The sequence below is a fragment of the Triturus cristatus genome, chromosome 6 (genome assembly GCF_964204655.1).
Source record: "Triturus cristatus chromosome 6, aTriCri1.1, whole genome shotgun sequence".
Lineage (NCBI taxonomy): Eukaryota > Metazoa > Chordata > Amphibia > Caudata > Salamandridae > Triturus > Triturus cristatus.
In genome coordinates this window covers 352072693-352098320 of record NC_140589.1, presented here as the reverse complement: position 1 = coordinate 352098320, position 25628 = coordinate 352072693, and the positions used below count along the sequence as shown (strand labels likewise).

The 25628-nt window shown below is 46.7% G+C and overlaps 1 long non-coding RNA gene across 1 annotated transcript in view; it reads right to left on the bottom strand.

The window, feature by feature from the left end:
• Positions 1-2247: 2247 nt before the first annotated feature.
• LOC146817169 (uncharacterized) overlaps positions 2248-25628 on the bottom strand; it is a 35882-nt gene continuing 12501 nt past the window's right edge. The window contains exons 2-3 of the long non-coding RNA XR_014962496.1: positions 22835-22950; positions 2248-2898 (exon numbers count right to left, since the gene is read on the bottom strand). This is a non-coding gene — a long non-coding RNA (uncharacterized LOC146817169). The remainder of the gene's footprint in view (positions 2899-22834; positions 22951-25628) is intronic.

Below are 25628 nucleotides of genomic sequence, written 5' to 3'. Positions count from 1 at the left end.
GAAGCAGACGCTATCACCACGTTGTCAATGTTGTGTATAGAAGTGAAAGAGGTTATCTAGAGTCACCGACAGTTGTCACATGTAAGCCTGTAAGGACTATTTTATCAAACAGAGCATGGAGACAGTAAGATCTGCAGTAACAAAAGCAGGGCTAGCAGGTAAAAAACATTTCAAGTAAGGGAATATGGAAGATCTTTGGGAGCACATGTTTTAAATTAGTGGCACATAATCATTGGGGTCTGATAAAGACACCAATGAGGAATGTGGAGGAGTGTGGCTCAATGGTTAGAGCGGCAGACCTTGAAGCAGAGTTCTGGCCAAGGACCAGGGTTCGATTCCCGCCTCGGCGGGGCTCGAGCTCAATTTCCTTGGACCTGTCTATTCTTGCCTTGGTGCCTATTCTAATCACAGGCCCCACGCTGCAACTCTGGGCAATAGCTTGCTTAGCCTCCACACTGGCCCCAACAGCGCTAAGGATGCCTGGCTTCACCCTGGGGGTGCCCAGGAGTGGACACTTCACAGGGAAAGCCAGGAGGGGTTCCACAGCGGTATGAGTATCAGCGCCAGGAAACCGCAAAGGTGACACCGCAAGGTGGCCGTCTCGTGGCCGTCTCGTGACAGTGCGCTCTATAAGTACCTTGACATTTACATTTACACCAAGGGCCTCTGTCAGGAGTGACAAGTAAAAGAAGGAAGATAGATATTGTCACTAGATGTTGTAGTGAACATGGTTTCCAGAAGCATGGATAGGAGTTTGGGCGACTGTAATTTTATAACTGGAAGTGAATTATACTGGAATGTGCGCTCTGACACACAGGGCCGTGGAGGTACTACAGAAGCAATGGCACATTTTCCAAATAATACACAACTCCTCACTGAGAAGGAGCATGAGGACTGCAATGATCTCTAGTCGCAGGTAGTGCAGGTAAAAGACACAAAGTTGTGTGGCAGCTACTCACAGTCTGTCAGCACGAGCAAGCATCATAAGAGACGTGTTATCACTGGTATATATAGTGAGTACTGAAAGTGTGTAGTAGCATTGTCAGTTTAGAGGTTAGTATCATGTTATCACTGCACTGTATGTGAGAATAGTTAGAATTAATGAGGGACAAATTGGGAAATATGCACAATTGTTCATGACAGTATCATACTATAATCACTGAGAGATGGGGCGCAGCACTGCATTTCTGCCCTCTCTTTTATGCCTTCACACTCACCTTGCAGCATGGCTCACCATGATCGTACCACCTCCCTGCCCGTATCACAGATGGAAGCTGTACCTACTATTTTATTTTCTCTTCCTCTCAGATGCTGTTGTTACAAGATACTCGTGTACCAATTAATGTGGATAAATCTAGCCAACCTGTCACTGCTACATATGCAATCCAAAAGGTAGTTTTCATATCAATAGACAGAGAAAGGAACAGCAAGTAACTGTTCAGTTGATGTCTTTCGTTACAATTATGTACACAATTAAGTCGTAAGGGAAAGGTAACAATAGACATTTTAGGAAGCGTAGTTATTTTCCTTAGGAACACAGAATAAAGATCATTGTTAATTACTGCACAAAACATACAACCTGTTTTAAAGTCGATACTTTTTGTATCACTGTATAGATAATCTGAACAGATCTGTTACCGATACCTGGTTTTTATTTTAGTTCCACATTGTTTGTATCTTGTACGATTAGGTTACCTGGCCCTCCCACCATTTGCATTGTTTTAATTTCCTGTGTCGAATACGTCTTCACGTGTCTGTATGTTACTCTTTATTTTCTTTTTATTTATTTGCTTAGATGTTTTTGTCTTCTGTTCCCAGTAGCTATGTTAGGTAGCATCGGCAGACACTGATCTCCACGATATTCCCCCGTCCTGCTATATCAACTAGAATGGAGTCAACTCTATCACTCTACTCTTCATTCCTGGCTACTCCGGGGACCTGCATCCGGCAGCCTTCTTAATATTGATGCTATAATATGCCCTCTGTAGCATGAGCTCACCGCTAGCACACCAAAGGTACACCTAAGGCAAGCAAGTCTGCACCATCCAGATACATCCTGGATTGCTGACAGACACCTGACCCAAGTATGCAGGTGCTTCTTGCTTTCACTTCTCTCTCTTTGTGGAGGGGTGGGAGGAACAGTACGCAGACAAGGTCGTTTTACGTAAGGCTTTATTGTGGAAGTTACACGTCTGAATCTGCTAGGCAGTCTTTCCTCCTTCTTTGATGGCTCCGTGGTTACAGCGGGGTGTTTGGTCTTCTTTCCAGCTACGGGGCGTCCTCTGCAGATACTCTGGGGAGACTCCAGGATCCACAGGGCGTATGCAAAAGAAGGAAAAAGGGGACCGTTAGGGACTCAATGTGTGACGTTTAGAGACCCTAAGACTGGGACCGGGGGTGAGGAAACACCTTCTGTTGTGCTTTAGAATTAGTGCTCTTGTAACGGGCCTTCAGTGCGGTGTGTGAGTAATTTTAGGTGTTTGGTGAAGGGGTAGGGAAGAAGGGGAATACGGCGCTCTAAAGACCCTTTCGCCACCCCATCCAGCCCTTGACCCGCTCCCGTACCTGGGGTAGCCACACCCCTCCAGGAGTGTGGCTCGGCGCTGCGTGGGTACGCTGGCCTCCTGGCTTTATTCCTAGCTCCGTCGTGGAGTCTTCCTTCCGATAGTCCGCTTGTACTTCTTCTCCGCTCCCCGTACTCTCTCTCCGCTCCTCGTCTCCTGGAATCCACTCGCTGGTGACGTCACACGCCGTCGTCTGGTCTTCCGCCCCAATATCCAATCCAGTGTGTCCACGTGATGAAGAGGGCGTGGCGACCGCTAATAGGCAGTGCGGCTTAAAGGGATCCGGCTCGTTCTCTGTAAATGCTTCTGCAGTCTCGAAAGTACCCCAATCGTCCTGCGGGTGGGTAAAAGAACAAGGTAGTGGGGGTACAGGCATCCACCAGTCTTGTCTATCCCGCACAACATCCTGAGACGCTATGTCCCTTTTACACTCTTCCACTAAGCAATTTTGTTCCCATCACTTTTTCTATTTTTCCCCCCACCTCAATCTTCATAAACCACTGTCTACTTCAAGCACTCTAACCTTCTTTTTCTTACAGATTTTTCCCTCTCCTTCCACTACCATTGATGCTAACCTTCCATGGCATGTCTTCGGGCCACTTCTAAAGCACCCTTGACTGCTCCCATTCTAAAACCTCTTCATATTCCCCCTTCACCATATTTCAGACATCACCGTCACACCTCCTCAACAACCCACATGGCCCATCTTGAATGCACCCACCGCAATGCCAGTTCTTTTCCTAAACATTTCAGTGAAGTGCACAACCTCCCTACCGACCACGACCTTGACTCGGTTTCATCACAGAGACCTGACTAAAGACTCTTCTGATATTGCATTTTCAGTACACCCGGGATTTCTTATGAAACAACTTGACTACCCTACATGCCAAGGTACGGGCGGGGAGTAGTGTTTATTTCAGATCGGAGCTCACCATCTCCTCCTACAACTTCGATCAGACACCTTCACTCTGAATCGCTCTACTCCTCCCCTTTGTCCCGTCAAAAAATGTCGTCTAAAACACTACTGCCTTGCAGACAGCCTCACCCCTTGAAAAATGTCACCTTGTGCCTATTTAACATAATCACTGCCTAGTTACCTTGAATCTGACAGTGGTCTGGTCCTTGGGCACTTCAACATCCACTTGGATGATGAGCCTGAGCCATCTGTACGTATCTCATGAGCATCTGCTCCACACTGAATTTAAACCAGCTAATTGCTAGTTCTATCCACCTGCTGGGTCACAGCATTGACCTCCTTTTGCCCAGCACCATTTTGTTCACTTCCTGTTTGCCAAAGATTGTCTGGTCCATCCATGTGGCTATCTTGTTTAATGTTCTACCTTCCCCATCTACCACCAAGGCCTTCAGCCTCTGCCAGGCTCTTCCTACCATCCTTAGCCTGAACTTGATGTTCCTCATCTAGCTTCTCTGCTCAATGATACAATAACATTTCCTTCTGTAGCTCTTTTACACAATTGGATTGTTACCTGCACTAGATGCTATGGTTCCTATGAGGCACTCAAAGCCCTGTTTTCATCCCACGCCCTCCACCCCATTTTACTGCCGATCCAGCTGACACCTAAAAACATTGTATAACGTTAAACTGCTATGGAGAGGATACTACAACCCGGAGGACATCTCCACATATAAACAATAATTAAAAGCATACAATACTCTGAAATACATCTACAGCGTCTTACTATCAAGATCTTATCTCCGCAGCCAAAACTCCACAACACAAATCTTTGCTTTATTCAATAGCTTGACGGAACCTGCCACCATTTCTACTGCACCACCAGCCTCCTAACTGCTCTCCCTTAAGCTTTCTTACTTTTTTAATGAGAACATTAGTATGATTCTTTGCTCATTTCCTTTTTTTTATTAAGCAGAAGCATAAGGAGAAAACCAACAATCGATGAAAACAGGGCATTTTAAGACACAGTTTGACCAATATTCAGAAACAATTGAATACAATAGAGACTATAAAGTGCATAATGGCATACTCCAGCAAAGAACTGATTAAATGCAAATTTTATAGAATTCAAAAGTTAATATCCCAACATAGTACTAAAGTGCAGTGCTAAATTGCCTAAGTGCATCCAGTGCAAATTTCCTTCATCAACCTTAACTACGCATCCTAATGTGCTATATTAAAGAGCATTTTTTTAATTTTTTTTTTATTGTGTTATAGCCCCCTTGGATTTTAAGCAAGACTTTGTGGTTAAATATAGTGTTCTTCTTCCACCGTATTTTCTATCTTCGCCATGTGTTTCAGTGAACTTTTTAATAGGACCTACTCTGTTTGCATTTGCATATTCAAATTTCCTTATGTGTTTCATCTTATTTAGCCACCCCGCATAAGTAGGTATTTTTGCGGATCTCCAAGTACTTAGTAGCATATAGCTAGTCATAATGCTCGACAAATACCTGGGCAATCCTCTCCTTATCCGTCACCGTAGCTCTGGTTCTGGGATCCATAACTTCAGTAATTAAGGCCGCTTCCTGTTTAGCCTTGGTTGACCAAGCTAACAGTTTGCCAACGATTTGGCTTTCTTCATATGTTCGCTGTAACAATGTCCTAGAGCTATTAATTTCTTCCAGCAAATAAAGTCTCTTAATTCTTTTTTTGATTTTTCAAGCTAACTTAGAGCTAGCCCCTCGCCCCGTAAAGAGGCATTCTTCTGCATTAGGGCAATATCAACTGCTGTTGGAGTTTGGCTATTTGATTTCTTCGTTTGCTAGATTGATCGGACATAAAAGCAATCATTTGCCCCCGGACTGACGCCTTGAAGCCCCCCCATACTGAAAAAACTCCTGCAGTTCCCTCATTGACCCTAATAAATTCCTGTATCCATTCCCTTGTAGCTGTAACCCATGGTTGATGTGAGAGGAGAAGTCGATCCATCTGCCACCTGGATCTTGTCCTTCTTTCCCCTTCAATTTCTAGGTCTAACTTAACCAAGGAATGGTCGGAAAAAGAGTTGGCCCCTACTTCTGAGCTAATATGCTTCAGGGATTGAGAGATTACAAAGAAATCAATACGAGAAGCAGTTCAGAATTGACGAGAACAACAAGTACATTCAAGTACTTCCTGATGGAATTTACGCCACAGATCGATTAACTGATACATTTGTATCGTATCTAAAAAACTTTTAGTCTTAGGTTTTAATTGTTTCTTATTTATGTTGGAAGTATCCTTTATCAAATCTTGGATATAATTAAAATCCCATCCACAAATAATCTGCCCTGAAGACCCTCTAAGTAGTTCATTAATCTTTATCACAGATGAGGGAATTGTTGGCCATAATAGTTAACAAAAATTTACGTAACCCTATTCAAATTTGCTATAACCCATAACCATCGTCCGTGAGGATCCCTCTGAACTTGAAGAAACTCCCAGTCCAGACCCCTACAGAAATATATAGCTACCCCTCTCATTGCCAACCCTGCAGAGGCAAAGAACACTTTTGAGAAAGCTCTTGGGACAAAAAGTTTAGGTGAATTTATTTTCAAATGAGTTTCCTGAAGAAAAAGGACCTGTGGTGCAAATGAGGCCAGCCATCTTATTAGCTCTCCATATTTTTGTTTGTTTAAAATTCCATTGACACTAACCGAGATAATTCGACATTTGATGCCCATCTCTATGATTTAGCCATAAAATCATGACACTTAATTTAAGACCCTGTTTTCCTTCCACCTCACCACTGTGCCTCAGCTTTTTTTTTACTACCATACATCCCCGTCTCCCTCCCTTGAACTCATCGTCCCTCTTCCCAAGAGATGTCTCAGAGCCCGCAGGCCACATCTCAGCCATCACTAGTGCTCTGTGGGTTGCCCTGGTACTGCACCCTTGGTGACCCTTCCACCCCCCTGCCTTAAATACCCTGCATAGCAGTCTGTCCTTCTATTCTATTCTATTTTCCAGAGGAGATTTTACTCAACAGATCCTTTGCTTCCTCTATATTAGTGAACATGTGAAACTTGCCTCTTACTAATACTCGTAACTTCGATTGCTGAGCTATTAATGTCTGCGTGCCCTGTGCCTTAAAAAGGTAGATCATTTTGGCAAACTCTTTCCGCCTGCCTGGAGCTGCTAGCAACATGTCAGCAAAAATCCCGCAACTACAGAGATCATTAATCGCAAATTGCCTCTGCTGGATTGCCTTAGTTAGAATCTTTTCTTTGATACGATAATCTGCAATGTTAATCAAATTTGTGCGTGCAAATTTTTAATTTGGTAGCGGGTGAGCGGGGACGCGATGTGCCCTTGTTATGGTGTGGTCTCCAGTAAATTCAGGCAAAAAATTTTTCTTAATGAAACTCTCGACCCATTGAAGTGTTTGGGGCCCCTCACTCCCCTTGGGCACTCCAGCTATATGTAAATTTGCATGCCAAGAATGATTTTAGAGTTCCTCAAGCTTATTCTCCAGGGCGACTTTTTCCCTTTTCGCTTCGCTCACTCTCTGATGCATCATAGTCATTTGATCATCCAAATGTGCAATCCCAGACTCTGCTTCTTGTATTCTAGCTGGAAACTCAGCCACTGCTTACTCAATTTTTCCGAGGTGCTGGTGGAGAGAGGCTATTTTGTTCACTTGAGATATCTTCATTTCTCTTATTTCTTCTAAAATGAGATTCAACATGATCTTTATATCCAAGGAATTCATGGATAAGTAAGATGCACTCAAAAAGGAGTCATTCAAAAACACAAGTATAGTCCATCAATCTTCTTTATTCAAATTGTCGTTTTAAAACCGGCACACAGCCACCGTGTTTCGTTCCTTGATGCCAAAAGGAACTTCATCAGGGCTGAAATAGTAACATACGTCTGCAGGGTCAGGGAGCGTCTGATGTTCACAGGGAGCTCGTTCCAGGTTTTGGCTGCGATGTAGGCGAAAGCGCTTCCGCCGGTTCTGTTTCTGCGGATGCGGGGGACCTCAGCCAGGGCGAGGTCGGCAGAGCTTCCTCTTGGGTACGTGGAAGAATATTCGCTCGTTGAGGTATTTGGGTCCGATGTTGTGGAGGGATTTGTAGGCGTGGGTGAGTTTAAAGGTGACCCTCTTCTCGACGGGGAGCCAGTGGAGGTCTCGGAGGTGTTGGGTCATGTGCTCATGGCGCGGTGTCCCGAGGACGAGTCTGGCTGCGGCGTTCTGGATGGTCTGGAGCCTGTGCAGAAGAGTCTTGTTGATTCTGGGGTAGAGGGCGTTGCCGTAGTTCAGCCTTCTAGTGATGAGTGCGTGGGTGATGGTCCTTCTGCAGTCTGAGGGGATCCACTTGAAGGTCTTCTGGAGGATGCAAAGGCAGTTGAAACTAGTGGAGGTGACGGCGTTGATCTGGCGGTTCATGGAGAGGGAGGAGTCAAGGATGATGATGAGGTTCCGAGCGTGGTCCGTAGGGGTGGGTGGGCTCCCGAGGGCGGAGGGCCACCAGGAGTTGTCCCAGGGGAGGTGCAGGGCCCGTGGATGAGGACCTTGGCCTTCTTTGAGTTTAGCTTTGGGCAGCTGTCCTTCATCCAGGTTGCCACGTCCTTCATACCTTCCTGGAAACAGAGTCTGGTGTCCTCCGGATTCTTTGTGTCATCGGCATAGGATACGATGCTGAGCCCATGCTGTCTGACGATGGTGGCGAGGGGGGCCATGTAGATGTTGAAGAGCGTGGGCCTGAGTGATGATCTCTGGGGTACTTCGTAGTTGATTTCAGTGGGTTTGGAGAGGAAAGGAGGGAGTCAGATCCTCTGGGTTGTGCCGAAGAGGAAGGATTTGATCCAGTCGATGGCAGCTCCTTATATTCCCGAGTCAAGCAGTCTGGCTGCGAGAGTGCGACGAGACACGGTGTCGAAGGCTGCGGAGAGGTCTAGAAGGATGAGAGCTGCGGTGTGTCCCTGGTCGAATACCATGCGGATGTCATCAGGGACGGCAAGGAGGGCGGTCTCGGTGCTGTGGTTGCTGCGGAATCCAGAATGGGAGGCGTCTAGGATGGAGTTATCTTCTATGAAGGCGGTCAGCTGGGTGTTTACGAGTCGCTCATTGACTCTGGCCGCAAAGGGGTGGAGAGAGATGGGCCGGTAGTTTTCCAGGTCCGTTGGGTCAGCCGATGGTTTCTTGAGAAGGGGTTTTACCTCTGCCCGTTTCCAGTCATCTGGGCAGATGCCTGATCTGAGGGATGCGCTGATGGTGTGTCCTAGTTCAGGTGCGATGATGGTGGAAGATGTGCGGAGGGCAGGGGTCCATTGGGGCTCCAGAGTGGGTTTTCTTCATGGTCGTTGTGATGATTTCAACGGTAGCAGGATCCCAGGACATGATGGTCGGCTTATCGGCGGCGGTGGGTAGGGGGTGGTGCTCGTTGTTGGTACGCTGAAGTTGTCATAGATAGCCTTGATCTTGAGATGGAAGTGGGAACTGAGCTTGTGGCAGAGTTCCTGGGAAGGTGTGACGTCCGTGGCTTCGCAGGTGGGTTTGCGAACTGCTGTATGATGTTGAACAGTTCCTTGGTGTTGGTCACGTTGGTCTGGATTTTGTCTCTTATGAAGGTCCGTTTGGTGTCTCTTATGTGCTGGTGGTATTCCTTTAGGGCGCTCGTGGTCATTCCGTGCTTCTGTGGTTTTCAGGGTTCGCCAAGTTTTCTCAAGGTGTCTGCAGGAGCGTCTGGCATCTTGAAGTTCTCTGGTGAACCAGGCGGCTTTCTGCAGGTGTTGTTTGGCGGGGCGGAGGGGTGCGAGCTTGTCGGCGCAGCTGGAGATCCAGCAGTGAAACTCTCTGGCTGCGGAGTTGGTGTCAGTCGCAGCGATAGGGGGGTATTGACGGAGGGTGGTGTTGAGGTGCTCCTCTGTGACCTTGCTCCAGTTCCATCGTGGTATGCGTGGGGTGGGTTTGGGTATGGGGTGGTATTGAAGGTGAAATGAACGCAGTGGTGGTCAGTCCAGAGGGGCTGGGTGGTGTGGCAGAAGTTAGTTCCGCCTGCGAAGATGGGGTCGAGGGTGTGACCTGCTCTGTGGGTCAGTGTGTTGACGAGCTGCTTCAATCCAAGGTTGGCGAGCTTGTCGAGGAGAGTAGTAGAGTCGGGGTTGTTGCTGTTGTCGAGGTGGAAGTTCAGGTCCCCAAGTAGAATGTAGTCCGTGGAGGTGATGGCATGGGGTGCGGCAAGCTCGTAGATGGTAGTTGCGTGGTGGGTGCGAGGTCCTGGGGTCTGTAGATGAGGGTGCCGCGTAGGGTAGTGTAAAGGAACTAAAACAGAATATACCAAGATGTAACACAAGCAAGAAAAATAAAGATGATTAAAAAGTGAGGAAAAGACTCAAACTTATACAAGAAAGGCTATTCAAAGCAAAGAAAAAGTCACAAGAACCAACCAGAGTAGTGTATAGAGCACAATTAACGTCTTGAAAGGTGATGAATAGAAGAAGTCTCACCTTAAGAATAAAATGTAGATTGAGTACTGTGAAGACCAATGTATAAGATGTGTAAATAGGTTTTTAATATCAAATCAAGTTTCAGTTCTAAACAGAAAAAATGGAAGAAAGTCATATGATGTGACCAAATCAGTTCAAGACATATGAGGTAATCTGGACAGGCTTCAATTCTAAACACAAGGTCATGTAGCGTGACCTAATCAGATTAAAGCATATGTAATGAGCTCAAATATTTAATTAGCCAAGCAGAATCTCTAAGCGGAGCACTTTTTCTTTGAATAAATCGTGGACATCCCACAGGGGGAACAATTAGACCACAAAACATACCAACAAGATCAGAAAATAGTGCCCCCAAGAGGTATCCATATTGGGAAGGTCCCTGCAACCTATTAACATAAGTAAACCTAGTATTATATCGCCATGCCCCTATCTCACCTTAAATATATTATAGAAGAGTCATAAAGTTCACTCACAGTGGAGAGGAAAAATATTTCAATTTCTACTGCACAATCTAAATAAAAATAAATATAAATAAAAAGGGGGAAAAGGAATCAATTGCTAGTGAATTGCCATAGAACTACAAGGCTGGAAGTCAGGAACAAGCATGCTATTCCCGGAGCTAAGATGGAATAGAAGGTACAGTGTTCAAACTCAGAGGAAAATTGGTCAAGGTTTCCAGATCTATTGCTTCTTTCCTTGCTCCCTTCATGACTTCTGTTAGACCTGTCAGCCTTAGGGTGGTATTCCCCTAAACCTTCTGCTTTCACCCCTCCTATTTTTGCTGATCTCTTTTTTGCTGGGCTTAGGACTCTATGCGCTTTACCACTGCTATGCTAACCAGTGCTAAAGTGATTGTGTCCTCTCCATAAAACCCAATTGCATATTTAATTAACTTGTAAGTCACTAGTAAAGGGGTACTACACATACCCTGGGGCTGTAAATTAAATTGTACTAGTGGTCCTGCTGCACTTATTTTGCCACCCAATTAATTAGCCCTGTAAACTGGTTTCAGGTCTGCCATTGCAGCCTGTGTGTGCTGGTTCAAACTGCCATTTCGACCCGGCAAAATAAACCTTTTCATAAATAGCTGGACCACGAAGGTGGACCAAACCCAAAGCGTACAACTGTATGGCCCGCAGGCTTCTAATAGAGCCCTGTTCTTTGGTACTGAACAGGCTCTTCTTCAGAATGAGACATGTTTGTCAATGCTTCAAGCAGTTTATTGAAAAATGATGATAAACTTTCATGATTCAAACACAAATGTTGCTCCAAGCTTGTAGAATCAAAGTATAACGATTTATCAATATAGCAATCTTCTTGTACTAATAATTGGCTCCAAACCCCAATGCAATTAGTGAAAAACCCTTTGCCAAGGGTAACTATAAATAGAATGTGAAACATAAAAGGTCTAGTTAGTACAATATGTAGAGAGTTGAAGGAGAAATCAAAAAGGAGAGAGAAAAAACTTCTTGCAGAGCAAAGGTCCCAAGAAGAGAGAGAGCTCCACCACCTGAGATGTAGAACAACCACTTATGTATGCCAGGTAAAACAGAGAGCACACATTCTTGCAGAGCAAAGGTCCCGAGAAGAGAGAGCTCCGCCACCTGAGATATAGAACAAACACTTATGTATGCCAGGTTTGGGGTCCCCCACTAATCCCAGAGATAATATAACGCTGTGTTTTAATAGTGAGGTACGCTTAGGCAGGTCTATTTTTTGATATGACGGGGCTTTTCATTGTGTACAGTCTGTTGTCTACGATAATCAAATTTCTGACGTGTATATGTCTTTTAATTGCAGCGCAGATTTTAGAAAATAGAGCACGATAGTTCCAATAAATATTGTAAGCTTTCTTTGCGTCTCTTTTCTGTTTATTGTGGATATGTAAGAGTGAGAGAATGAAAGGTGATTGCCTACTACCGGGATCCCTGAGAGGATCTAGAGTGTTGTGTTCTGGGGTGCCAATTTCCATGTTTCTCTGGAAAGGTTAGGAGAGCAAGTAAGGTGCTATGAGTTAGTCTGGATTTGGGCCCATAGATACTGCGGTGATGTGGTGACTCAGTTCCTACATACTGATGTTCTGTGGTCCCAGGCATAGATATGTTTCTAAGCAGAAGCCCTGCAACACTGTGTGCACTTTAGCCAAATAAATGAACATCTTTTATACTTAAATTGACCTTAGTGACTTAGGGGCATATTATCAAGAAACGGCGTTAAAATTATCGCCGCTTTAGCGGCAGAAAACTGCTGCTAAAGCGGCTATAATGGGCTTGATAATATGCCCTTAAGAATTCCCATAGAAGCCCATGTTCTGGTGTCAACATGGGCTTCTATTGGAATTCTCAAGGGCATATTATCAAGCCCATTATCGCTGCCTTAGCGGCAGTTTTCTGCCGCTAAAGCGGCGATAATTTTAACGCTGTGCTTGATAATATGCCCCTTAGTCTTCCGCAATGTAAACACATGCATCTCGCTGGCTTGCTAAGAAAGCTACTAAACACAAAAATGACATCAATGAGTATTGTTAGACCTGGCATCTTGGCGTGAGTCTCCCTTCCACTTTTTGTCGCTGTGCCTCATGTGTTTTGCTGGTGTTAGCTGCTCAGAGCACTGTGCCACTGCCAACCAGAGCCACAGTGCAAGTGCTCCTTATTTAAAATGTATATGTTGGTTGGATTCCATGATTGGCTTATTTGGTTCACTGTCAGACCCCAGTAAAGTGCACCAGGAGTGCCCAGGGCTTGTAAATACAAATGCTGCTGGTGGGCTTGCAGCACTGGTTGTGCCACCCACAGAAGCGGCCTAGTAAAATGTATCTAAGGTCTGCCATTGCAGAACCTGCGTGCAGTCTGGTACTGTCATGCTGACCGGGCAAGTGCACCCACTTCCCAGTCCCTAAACCTTCCCTTAACTTCATATTAGTCACCCCTATGGTAGGCCCAAGGGCAGGGTGCATTGTAAGCATAAGGTAGGACAAGCCCTGATGTGTGTGGCATGTCCTAATAGTGAATTACAGCCATTTTCGTTTTTCAGTATTGTAAGGCTACCTGTTCTCCATAGCCCAGAATGGGCTGTTAGAATTGTTACATCCTATGATTCTAACAGACCCAGGGAACATGGTAGAAAATCGAGTTTAGTATGCCTGAACTCAGAATAATAAAATACATCTTTTAGTAAAGTTTATTTTAATATTCTGTGTTTGCAAATACCACTTTTAGAAAGTTGGTATTTGCTTGCCTAACCATTTCAGCCCGCCTCTGCTATGATGTGTATCTGCCTGTCTGGTTTGTGTGAGTGACGGGGCTGGGGAAACCCAGAGGGGCAGGGCTAGGTAGCCTGGTGGTGAATGGAGAGATTGACATCCAGATGGGTGGGAGGAGTGTACCTGGACTCTGAATAGGGCTGTGCTCTGCCACCACAATGATGGCTCCACCTCCTGTGGAGCGGCTGATGTCTCTGCCCTGCACCCTGAATAGAAAGGCAGAGTCATGTCAACAAAGTGCTCAAGAACTGGTTTGGACTGGGCAAAGGCCCCTCTACCCCAGAGGAACAAAGGAATTAGGGGTATAAGTATTGGGACCCTGCTCCCAAGAAATTAGATCCTGCTTGACAAGAAGAACTTCTGCCTGAGGAGAAGGAACTGGGAAAGCTGTAAGGAGGAGTACTGTCCCTGACCTGGGGGATTGGCCTGCAGTGGTTGCCTTGCTGCTGGAAGGAGAAGAGAACGACTACAAAGACTTTATTTCAACTTGTGCTTAAAAGATCTCCAAGGGCTTGTGCTGAGCTTGCCCCCTGAACGAAGTCCCAGAACCAGTGGACTTCACCCCACCAGCTCCCCAGAGTCTTTTGGAAGTGCCTGCTGCTGTTGTTGGGCCTTCTGAGGGACTGCGTGTTGCAAGGAGCTGGAAGCGGGACTCAAGAAGGAGAAGCGTGCAGCCGTCGGAGCTGTCTCGCAAAGGGTGTCGCCGCTGCAGCATCGCATCGAGCGGAAGCGTCTCGCATCATTCCGGAAGTGTCTCGCAACGCCGAAGAAGCGTGTCGCCATCGTAGCCATCGTAGCTGACGCATTGCACCGCATCAAGAAAAGTGCCTCGCATCCACGGAGAAGCGTGCCGCCGTCGGAGCTGCTGTCGTCGCATCGCGTAAAGGGGTGACGCCGCTGCAGCATCGCATCGAGAGGAAGCGTTTCGCAAACGTCGGAGAAGAGTGCCGCTGCTAAGGCCACTGTCGTCGCATCGCTTAAAGGGGTGACGCCCTGCAGCCGACGCATCGAGACGAGTCTTCTCGCAACATCGTAGAAGCGTAACGCATCTGGAAGATCTTCACGTCTTAATTTCTTTGCACCAAAAACTTCATCGCATCAGCATCGTTGCAACACTTTCGTTGCCCGGCGTGTCGCATCTAAGGTACATTGACTCAAAGTGTCGCATTTAAGAACTTAAGAGAACTAAGCAAACTTCTACCATCTAAAGTAACAGTATTGTGTATTTTTGTCGTTTAATGGTCTTGTGGTAACTTTATATAAAGAATCCTTATTTTTTATACAAAAACCTGTGTGGTGTCCATTTGTAGTGTTGTCACTTGGTTACTGTATGTGTTCACAAATGCTTAACCTATAACGCTCTGAGATAAGCCTTGTCTGCTCGCGCCAAGCTACCTAGAGGGTGAGCAGGGGTTATTTTAGCAGTGTAACCCCTTACCCTGACTAGAGGAAAGGTTCCCTGCTTGTCACAAGTACCTACCTGTGCCAACCAGAGAACCCGGATTCTAACATTGGTGGTCAGCGGTGAGGATTCTGGACTTGCATTTGTGACTCATGTACAGTAATTGGTGAACACTACTTAGGGAGTGCAGACCTTAAACGCAACCAATACTTGTTGGTAGATTTCTTTTGGGACTGTCTATTTTTTAGCACTGCCAAGCTTAACCATGGTGGAGAAAGCAGCATCCATAGTCTCTGTTAATACTGAATTTGAATGGGAAGAAGAGAAATTGGATAGCTACACTGCCAAGCAGCTGAAATTCTTCTGCAAGAAATTTAATGTTTCTACAACTGGATGTAAAAACAAGCCAGAGTTCTACAAGGCGCTAAGGGCCTGGGTAGAAGCAAGGAATACCACTGATGATGATAATGCAGATGAGCAGCTGGATGGGCCAGTGGGTCCAAGAGGAAGGAGAACCCCTTCCCCTGCAGGTAGCAGTGTTTCTAGTAAAAGTTTATCTCCAGAGGAGTTGGCAGACAGGAAGGAAACCAGAGCTCATGAGATAGAGATGGCGAAACTAAATGGACAACTGGCAATGGAACAAAAAAGGCTGGAAATGGAAGAGAGAAAAAGCCAAATGGAGCATGAGATGAAAATGAGGGAGCTAGAGTTGAAAGCCCTAGGGCTTGGGAAGCACTCCCTCTGGTGGCAGCACACCCCCAGTGCAGGTAGAGTCCAGAGTGTACATACCCAAAGATGTAGTGAAGGAATTTTTAAAAAAAGATGACATAGGGCAGTGGTTCAAAGCCTACGAAGTATCCATGTCCTCCCACCGGGTCCCTGAGAAGGATTGGGGAGCGGGGTTGTGGGGGCGGTTCTTGAGTGAAGGGCAGGACACACTGCTAGATTTGCCCTCAGATGTGTATAACTCTTACCCCCATATGAAGGATGCTTTAATGGCTAGGTATGGGTTAACTCCTGAAATGTATAGACAGAGGTTATGGGGTTGCACTAAGATTCCCAATAGTACGTATGTGGAGTATGTGACTTTTTTTTGCAGTGGATGGTTGGGTGAAGGGTAGCAAGGTTGATAATTTTCAAGGGCTTCTTGATTTAATGGCATGGGAGCACTTGTCCAGTAATTGTTTTCCTGAGCTACGCCAGCACCTGATTGATAGTAGGCTGACTAACCCTAGGAAGCTTGCTGAGGAGGCGGACCGCTGGGTCAGTACCAGGGTCCACAAGGGTCCCGTGGGAGACTCCGCCAAAGGTGGGCAGGGTCCCCAGCAGAAGAGCGGGGGGACAAGGGTAAACAGAGGGAGTTCCAAAGGAGGCCCCAAAGAAATCCCCAAGGGAACCAAGGGAAAGGTTCTCAGCCTCCCCCACCCCAGAAACCGACTGGGGCCCGACAGGTACCCCTGTTCAAAGAGGGCCCCCAACCTGTTACAGATGTGGTGAGCTGGGTCATTTTGCCAATGATCCCAAGTGTCGCCAGTTTGGTAAACCAGCACCCCCTGGTGCAACCCCCCGGCAGACGGCTAGAGTAGCCCTGGGTGGAGAGATGGGTGTCCAAGGTGGGTGGGGTTCAGTAGAAATGTCCCTGGTCTCATTAGGAGACCGTGAAGTGGTCCCCAAAACCCAGCTGCCTGAGAACACTAAAAAATACAGGCAGTGGGTGACCATAAATGGCCATAGGGTGGAAGCTCTCAGAGACACAGGAGCCAGTGTGACGGCTGTCAAGCGCCACCAGGTGTCTCAGGAGCAGGTTGTCCCAGGAGCATTCTATCTGGTTGTTGCCGCCGACAACACCGAGAGTCACTGCCCAGTGGCTCAGGTTCCCTTTGAGTTGGGAGGGGGTCTCTGGTACTCTTCAGGTAGCTGTGAGGCCCGCCATGCCTGTAGACTGTCCGTTAGGGAACGATTTGGAGAGCTCACCTTAGGCTAAGGTGGAGCGGAGTGCTCACCTGGAAATGTTGGGTATGCCAGATTGGGCGTGTGTCACCACACGGTCCATGACAATGCGTAGAGGTGCTCAAGAGGACCTGGAGCCTGAGAGGGAGGCCCAGGAACCGGCCTTAGGGAGAAGAGGCAGGGGGCGCGGGAAACTGGCCCCAGAAGTTCCCATGGTCCAGGAGGAAGCAGACCTTGAGGGGGATGCCCTGGAACCTACAGGGGAACAGACAGTTGGACTGGGGGACCTGCCTGAGCTGACCCATTGGCAGCAAGAAGGAGGACCCTCCAGGGAGGAATTCTGCAGGGAGCAGAAAAAGTGCCCTTCTCTCGTGGGTATGCGGTAGCAGGCTGCAGACCATGCCAATGGTGATCTGTCTGGAACACATTTCATTTACTGGGAGAACGACCTCCTGTATTCTGAGCCTAAGGTTGCTGAGCCTGGGTCAGCCCGTGTGCTGGTGGTACCCCAGCGCTTCCGAGCCTTCCTACTGGGGCTGGCTCATGATGTGCCATTGGCAGGACATTTGGGGCAGGACAAGACCTTTGAAAGGCTTGTCACCCACTTCTTTTGGCCCCAAATGTGTAGTAGTTCAGACACTCACTGCAGGACCTGCCAGACTTGCCAGGCAAGTGGGAAGAGTGGAAGGAAGCAGAAGGCTCCACTCCAGCCATTCCCTGTGGTCGGTACACGATTCCAGCGAGTGGGGATTGACATTGTAGGGCCACTGGACCCCAGGACAGCGATGGGCAATAGGTTCATCCTGGTCCTGGTGGACCATGCCACCCGGTACCCGGAAGCCATCCCTCTGAGGACAGTGACGGCCCCCGTGGTGGAACGTGCGCTGATGGGAATTTTCTCCTGAGTGGGATTACCTCTAGAGGTGGTGTCTGACCAGGGTACCAATTTCATATCTAAATATATGAAATCCCTTTGGCAAGAGTGTGGTGTAACCTACAAGTTCACCACCCCTTACCACCCCCAAGGAAACGGGTTGGTTGAGAGATTCAACCGAACCCTAAAGGGCATGATAATGGGTCTCGAGGAACCCATGAGGCGTAAGTGGGATGTCCTCTTACCATGCCTTCTCTTTGCTTACAGAGCGGTGCCACAGAAGTCTCTAGGGTTCAGTCCCTTTGAGCTTCTGTACGGACACCCAGTGAGAGGACCTCTAAGTCTGGTCAAGGAAGGCTGGGAGCAATCTCCCAGGAAACCTCCCCAGAATGTATATAGCTACATGCTGGCCTTCAGAAACCAGACTAGGCGTTTCAGGGAACTTGCCGAGGCAAACCTTGAAGCCAGCCAGGAGGAGATGAAGCGGTGGTATGACCAGAATGCCACTCTGGTAGAGCTTCAGCCTGGACAGAAGGTATGGGTCTTGGCCCCAGTGGCGCCCTGTGCGCTCCAGGATAAGTTGACCGGTCCCTTTGAGGTTGTGGAGCGCAAGAGCCCTGTCACCTATTTGGTGAACTTGCGGTCTCCAAGGAACACCTTGAGGGCCCTTCATGTCAACCGCCTCAAGCCCCACTTGGAGAGGTCCCAAGTGGGCATGCTCTTAGCGACAGATGCTAGGATGGAGGAGGAGACCGAGCCTCTTCCTGAGCTCCTGTCAGCCAAGGAGCAAGATGGGTCAGTGGATGGTGTTATCCTCTCTTCCACCCTGACCCCTGAGCAACAGAACGATTGTCGCCAGTTACTGGGACAATTCTCTGACCTGTTTTCCCTGATTCTCGGTGTCACTGATTGGTGTGTCCATGATGTGGACACTGGGGACAGTACACCTGTGCGTCACAAGGCCTACAGGGTGACTGACAGGGTAAGGGCCTGCATCTAGGAGGAGGTCTCCAAGATGTTTTACCTTGGGGTAATTGAGTCCTCAAGCAGTCCTTGGGCCAGCACAGTGGTCTTGGTCCCAAAGGCTGCAGCGACGGGAGCCACACCCGAACTCTGGTTCTGTGTGGACTACAGAGGACTCAATTCGGTCACCAGGACTGATGTACGCCCCATCCCCAGAGCTGATGAGCTCATAGATCGGCTAGGGGCTGCCAACTACCTCAGCACGTTTGATTTGACGTCTGGGTATTGGCAGATCGCCTTGACCGAAGGGGCCAAAGAGAGGTCAGCATTTTCCGCCCCTGCTGGGCATTACCTGTTCCGGGTTATGCCCTTTGGGAAGAAGAATGCCCCTGCCACCTTCCAGAGGTTGGTCAACCAGGTGTTAGCTGGGCTGGATTCGTTCTGTGCAGCCTACCTGGATGACATCGCAGTGTTCAGCTCAACGTGGGAGGAACACCTGCGCCACCTCTGGGAAGTGTTTGGCGCTGCGGAGGGCAGACCTCACGATCAAGGCGAGTAAGTGCCAGATCGGGCAGGGTTCAGTGGAGTACTTGGGGCACCAAGTTGGGAGTGGCCAGGTGGCACCCCTTCAACCCAAGATAGAAACCATCCTGAATTGGGAGTCGCCCAAAACCCAGACAGAGGTGAGAGCCTTCCTAGGTCTCACCGGGTACTACAGTAGGTTTGTCAAGGGGTATGGCAACATTGTTGCCCCCGTGACAGCGCTGACTTCAAGGAAGCAGCCCAGGAAGGTGATTTGGACTGACACCTGTCAGAAATCTTTTGAGGTACTGAAAGCTGCTATGGGCACGGCGCCCGTGCTTTTGGCTCCCAACTTCTCCAAAGAGTTTATCGTTCAGACAGACGCTTCAGAGCATGGTGTGGAGGCTGTTCTCTCACAGATTAATGAAGGGGGCCTAGATCAACCTGTAGCCTTGATTAGCAGGAGGTTACTACCACGGGAACAGAGATGGAGTGCTATTGAGCGTGAGGCATTTGCTGTGGTCTGGGCGCTGAAGAAGCTAAGACCCTACCTGTTTGGGTCTCACTTCCGGGTTCAGACAGACCACAGGCCCCTCAGATGGTTGATGCATATGAGGGGTGAGAATCCGAAGCTGTTGAGGTTGTCCATTTCCCTACGGGGTATGAATTTCACGGTGGAACATCGCCCTGGTACAGATCACGCCAATGCTGACGGTCTGTCCAGATTTTTCCGCCTTAGTGATGAGGAACTCCCTGGGGTAGGGTAGTTCTCCCCACTTCTCAGCTGGAGGGGACACGTGTTAGACCTGGCACCTTGGCGAGAGTCTCCCTTCCACTTTTTTTCACTGTGCCTCATGTGTTTTGCTGGTGTTAGCTGCTCAGAGCACTGTGCCACTGCCAACCAGTGCCACAGTGCAAGTGCTCCCTATTTAAAATGTATATGTTGGTTGGATTCCATGATTGGCTTATTTGGTTTACTGTCAGACCCCAGTAAAGTGCACCAGGAGTGCCCAGGGCTTGTAAATACAAATGCTGCTGGTGGGCTTGCCGCACTGGTTGTGCCACCCACAGAAGCGGCCTAGTAAAATGTGTCTAAGGTCTGCCATTGCAGAACCTGCATGCAGTCTGGTACTGTCATGCTGACCGGGCAAGTGCACCCACTTCCCAGTCCCTAAACCTTCCCTTAACTTCATATTAGTCACCCCTATGGTAGGCCCAAGGGCAGGGTGCATTGTAAGCATAAGGTAGGACAAGCCCTGATGTGTGTGGCATGTCCTAATAGTGAATTACAGCCATTTTCGTTTTTCACTATTGTAAGGCTACCTGTTCTCCATAGGCCAGAATGTGCTGTTAGAATTGTTACATCCTTAAAGGGGTGACGCCCTGCAGCCGACGCATCGAGATGAGTCTTCTCGCAACATCGGAGAAGCGTAACGCATCTGGAAGATCTTCACCTCTTTATTTCTTTGCACCAAAAACTTCATCGCATCAGCATCGTTGCAACACTTTCGTTGCCCGGCGTGTCGCATCTAAGGTACATTGACTTAAAGTGTTGCATTTAAGAACTTAAGAGAACTAAGCAAACTTCTACCATTTAAAGTAACAGTATTGTGTATTTTTGTTGTTTAATGGTCTTGTGGTAACTCTATATAAAGAATCCTTATTTTTTATATAAAAACCTGTGTGGTGTCCATTTGTAGTGTTGTCACTTGGTTACTGTATGTGTTCACAAATGCTTAACCTATAACGCTCTGAGATAAGCCTTGTCTGCTCGTGCCAAGCTACCTAGAGGGTGAGCAGGGGTAATTTTAGGAGTGTAACCCCTTACCCTGACTAGAGGAAAGGTTCCCTGCTTGTCACAAGTACCTACCTGTGCCAACCAGAGAACCCGGATTCTAACAAGTATCATCAACGTAAATGATAAACAGAATTAATAATACTGTCAATGTGCTGCATACTACAGCTAGTTGTTCCCTTTGTGATAACTTGTTGGATTGGGAGCAGATCAAAACAACTGTGAAAACACAACACTGTATTGGTTACGAATCGACAGGCTCGCACTGTTACACCCATACATCAAAGGTATCAATAAATACCTTCAAGAGCAGCGTCCTGGTTAAAGCGGATCCAACTGGCATAACCAGTCCAGTTCAATGGTTCTTTCCTGCACTGTTCTAACTATTGTAGCATACTTCACTTGTCTCACAACTGAAGAGTGAACTACAAAGTGGTCCCCAGTAATAAAAAATGAAAAATCAGATTAAGCACAAAATAGTTAATGCGAGGGTAATTACCTAGTGAAAATGCGATATGCTCCGCTGTCAAACGTGCCGCTATTGAACACGCTGTGAACCCATAGCAAACCCCATTGGTGTTTTCTGACCATTATATAGCATAATCCAAATGTCAACATGGGTGTGCAATAGATATAGAAAACAGATTAAAGTGTTGCAGAAAAACAAGGAATCCTGAACATGAAATGTATCAAAACAAAGATGACTAGTAATGCAAAACCATATAAAAACATAATAAGGCCTTGTAATTGCAATTCTAAGATCCTGTCAAGAATTTCCAAGCAAAATATCTGCATTGTATTTTTCCAGGATGCACCTCTAATATGCATGTGTATAGCATTCTATGTCTATATTATTACTGGCAAAGTATTGATATTGCGTACATCAAGAGTTATTACATACATCAGCAGCTTCTATAATACGATAATTTCACAGTAAATGAGTATTACTTGCAAAGTTCCAATATTGCCTACATCCTACAATCATTATATACAACAGTTGCTGCTATAATACGATCATTTTTGTGGAAGCAAATGAGTCATTCTATAACCGTAAATATGCTTAAACATGTGTCATGTGGTGAAAGGGGAAAAAAACAGGTTATCACAAATGAGATTACTTTGTGTCTGGCTGACATCTGTACACTGTGTCACCTGCACAAATAAATCCTGCAATACAACTGACGAGGGATCAAAGAGAAAAAAGGACTGTCTGTTTTTAATCAAACCTCCCTATCTACTTGACCCAGGTGCCCATAAGCTGATGCATGTGTAAGGAAGCTGCCCCACAGTAATTTGGTAACCATGTGATCTCTATCAAAAAAGATAAAAACATGGAAGAATAGAGAAACTGGTGGACTGAAATTGTTGTATAACCAAGATAGAGTTCATGTCTTGAGGCCATGAAACGCATCTCACAAGTAACACAACATCTCCAATTTGCCATTTAAGCCCTGAGGTAACAGAGTAACTAATTTGTTGATCCAAAAGCTTTCTCTTTGAGACACATTTTTGTGTTTTGATTTCAGGGTTTGGTTTTATCACCTCCAGTACTTGGAAGCATAATTGTGCTATATTGTGTTTATTTTCTAGACAATGTGCGGCCAAGCATGAGTTTTTGTTCTTATTCCTTATCATGCTAATGTGTTCTGTTATACATACTTTTATCTTCCTCTCAGCTTTGTCAACATACATCAATCTACATGTAAATTTGATGCTGTATATTACATGCTGTTTGTTGCAATTGAAAGAATGCCTCAGTGTTTTGGTTTGGACCATTTTCAGATGAATAACAGGGTCTCCCACAGTAACGTTGTTGCAATCTATGCAGTTCTGACATTTTCTGGTCCCAACAAATGTGGCTGTCATCAAAAGTTTCCTCGATGCTAAGATCGCCTTCAGATTTTTTGTTTGTTGATGTGCGAAAATCGTTTTTGTTGAAACAACCCCTTGAAATCTGGCACGGATTCTAAAATCTTCCACCACTGGTTGATGATATGTTTAATTGCTTAAGATTTGGTGAAGAATTTTGTCACAAATACTGAACATGCAGATTTCTCAGCAGTATTTTTTATTCAAAATGTATACAATCCATACCTGTTACAATCAATTAGATCCTCAGGATATCCTCTGTTGATGGACTGTAATTTGTACTCTTCGATGATCTTGACACAGACCTCACTGTCTGAAGTAATTCTCCTAGTACGAATAAACTGGGAGAAAGGTAAATGGTTCAGTGACAGATGAAAAGTAAACTTAAACTGAACGAAAAATAAACTTTTTGCCAGGCCCAAACCTTCCATTTTAATACATATATGTCACTATTAGGGTAGGTCCTGAACAGCCCACAACTCACTACTAAAAGGCTTACCTCTTCCATAGGTTAACATTGGGTTACCTTATTACATTAAATAAGTAATAACTTGCAATTGGAAGCAGGTAGACAGGTTGAGTTTGATGTCTAAAGAATTGCTATAAAAATGCCCTCTGTAATGGTAAAGTCAGATTTTTTGTCACAATTCTGAAAATGCCACTTTCAGAAAGTTGGAAACAACAACCCAGAAATGTATCTGAGAATACCCAGTGCACTATACACTGAAAAGTGTATACTACTTATTTTAAAAAAATGTAACCAACAACAGTTTCTAGTTCTACTTATTGTAAATAACAGTGATCAACATATTGTCCATGAATCAAAATTGAAATCTGTGAATCAAAACATCCAACCGACAAATGAATTCTTTCTTCTTTTATATCTGAAGATTGCATATATGAAGTGATGAAAGGATGACAAATGAAACTGCAACAACATCAGGCCTGAAGGTGCCCTGCCGGCTCGACTGTGGTGCCAGCAGGACCGGCGCATCACCTCCCAGAAAATCCGCAACAGAGCCACTGTGCATTGCCTCTCCCAATTCGGCATCGGAACTGCTGTGCAGCGCATCCCCAATGCAGGACTTCGCATCTCAGACCACAGCCTGCTTGGAACTGCCATTGCAGGTGCAAATATGGCCTGCAATGGAGAGGGACACAAATCGTACCCTAGCTGTAGGTGTCCAGACAAGGTATACCTCCATAAAAGCCATACCTGTTGCCAAATTTGGGCTGGCCCCTGAGAAGTACCAAGCAAACACAAGGAGATGATGGACGGAGCACTGATACTTTTCAGACACCCATCATCATTCTTTAGATCAATTCGCCACCTCAGTTCAGACCCAGATAAATGCAAATCAGTTTTGACCCTGTGACTCATGCGAATAGTCCAGCCTGAACTGCCAAGCCAGGTCTTCCCTGATCCAGAAACAAGCATCCTGGGACCGGTTTCTGGGTAACACCCTTCATCAACCAGGCTAGCTTGAATCCAGTGGCAAAGTGAGCAAGGGACCCATGTCTGGGCATAGCCTGCCAACTTAGGGCAAACAAAGTAAACACAAGGAGATGATGGACGGAGTGCTGAAACTTTTCAGACACTCACCCCGAGTCACAGATCTGGGTTGAATCCATCATCATTCTTTAGCTCACTTCGCCACCTCAGTTCACACCTAGCTAGTGAGCTAAAGAATGATGATGGATTCAACGCAGATCTGTGACTGGGGGTGAGTGCCTGAAAAGGTTCAGCGCTCCGTCCATCATCTCCTTATGTTTTCCCTGAGAAGTACCGTCGGAAGTTCAGGGGCAGCCACAAACTTCCAAACCAGTCTTAGATTATTCCAGCAAGGCACTGAATGGCTGGATGAGAGGCAGCAAAGTTAAGGATTATGATGGGCTGTACAACCTGATTTTGAGGGAGCACATGCTCAATATTTCTCAATGTTGTTTTACTGAACTGCGCCAACACCTTGTACATAGCAAGCTGACTGATCCGAGGAAGCTTGTTGAGGAGGTGGACCTCTGGTTTAGAGTTTCCAAAAAGACATCTGGTTTGGACTACCAAACAATGGTCAGTGTTCCCACCAGAAGGACGAGGGAGATAAAAGCAAGAAGTTCTCACGAGGCCCCAAGTTAGTTCACAGTGGAAAGGGCCCCACTCCTCTTTTGGCCACCAAAGAAAGGTTTTGTGGACACAAATAAGTGCTACTAGTGCTACCAGTATGGGCATGTCAAGTGAGATGCTAAGTGCTCTAAGTGGGCACAGCCCCTCGCTGGGGGGTAGTCCCAGGGGTTGGCTTGTGCATTGCTTTGGGAGGAGATGGTCCCAGTCAGTGTGGGGGGCAGCTGAGGTTACTTTTGTGTCCTTGGGTGACGGAGAGATGTTACCTAAGGTACCATGCCTGCCAATACTTCAATGTATAGGCAGTGGGTCACCATCAATGGGCAGAAGGTAGAGGCTCTGAGAGACACGGGAGTCAATATGACTACTATCAGGTATCATCTAGTGTCCAGTCACCAGGTGGAAGTGGCAGATAGCCATGAGAGCTGCTTCCCAGTGCTCTGGTTTCCTTCGAGTGGGGAGAGGGTATCTCAGGTTCCCTTAAGTTGTCTGTGAGCCCTGCCATGCCTGTGGACTGATTGCTAGGTAGTGACTTGGAACACACTGCCTGGAAGGAAGTGGAGCTCTAGTCAGACCTGGAAATATTGGAGTTGTCTGAGTGGGTCATCATACCACTCGGTCCATGGCTGCCCAGGAGGGGAGTCAAGAGAGCCTGGAAAAATGGCCCAGCCAGCAGCAAAGAAGGGGAAAAGCACACAACATGGGACATCAGCCCCTGAAACCCCCCACAGAACTGTTGGATGGTGCACTGATGTAGCAGGACATTGCCTCTAGGAGATTTGCCTGAACTTGCCTGGTGGAAAGTTGAGGGTGGACCCTCCAGGTTGGTGTTCTACAAGGCACAGAGAAAGAGAGACCAACCCTATATTGACTGTGGTGGCAGACCAAAGCCCAGCTGGG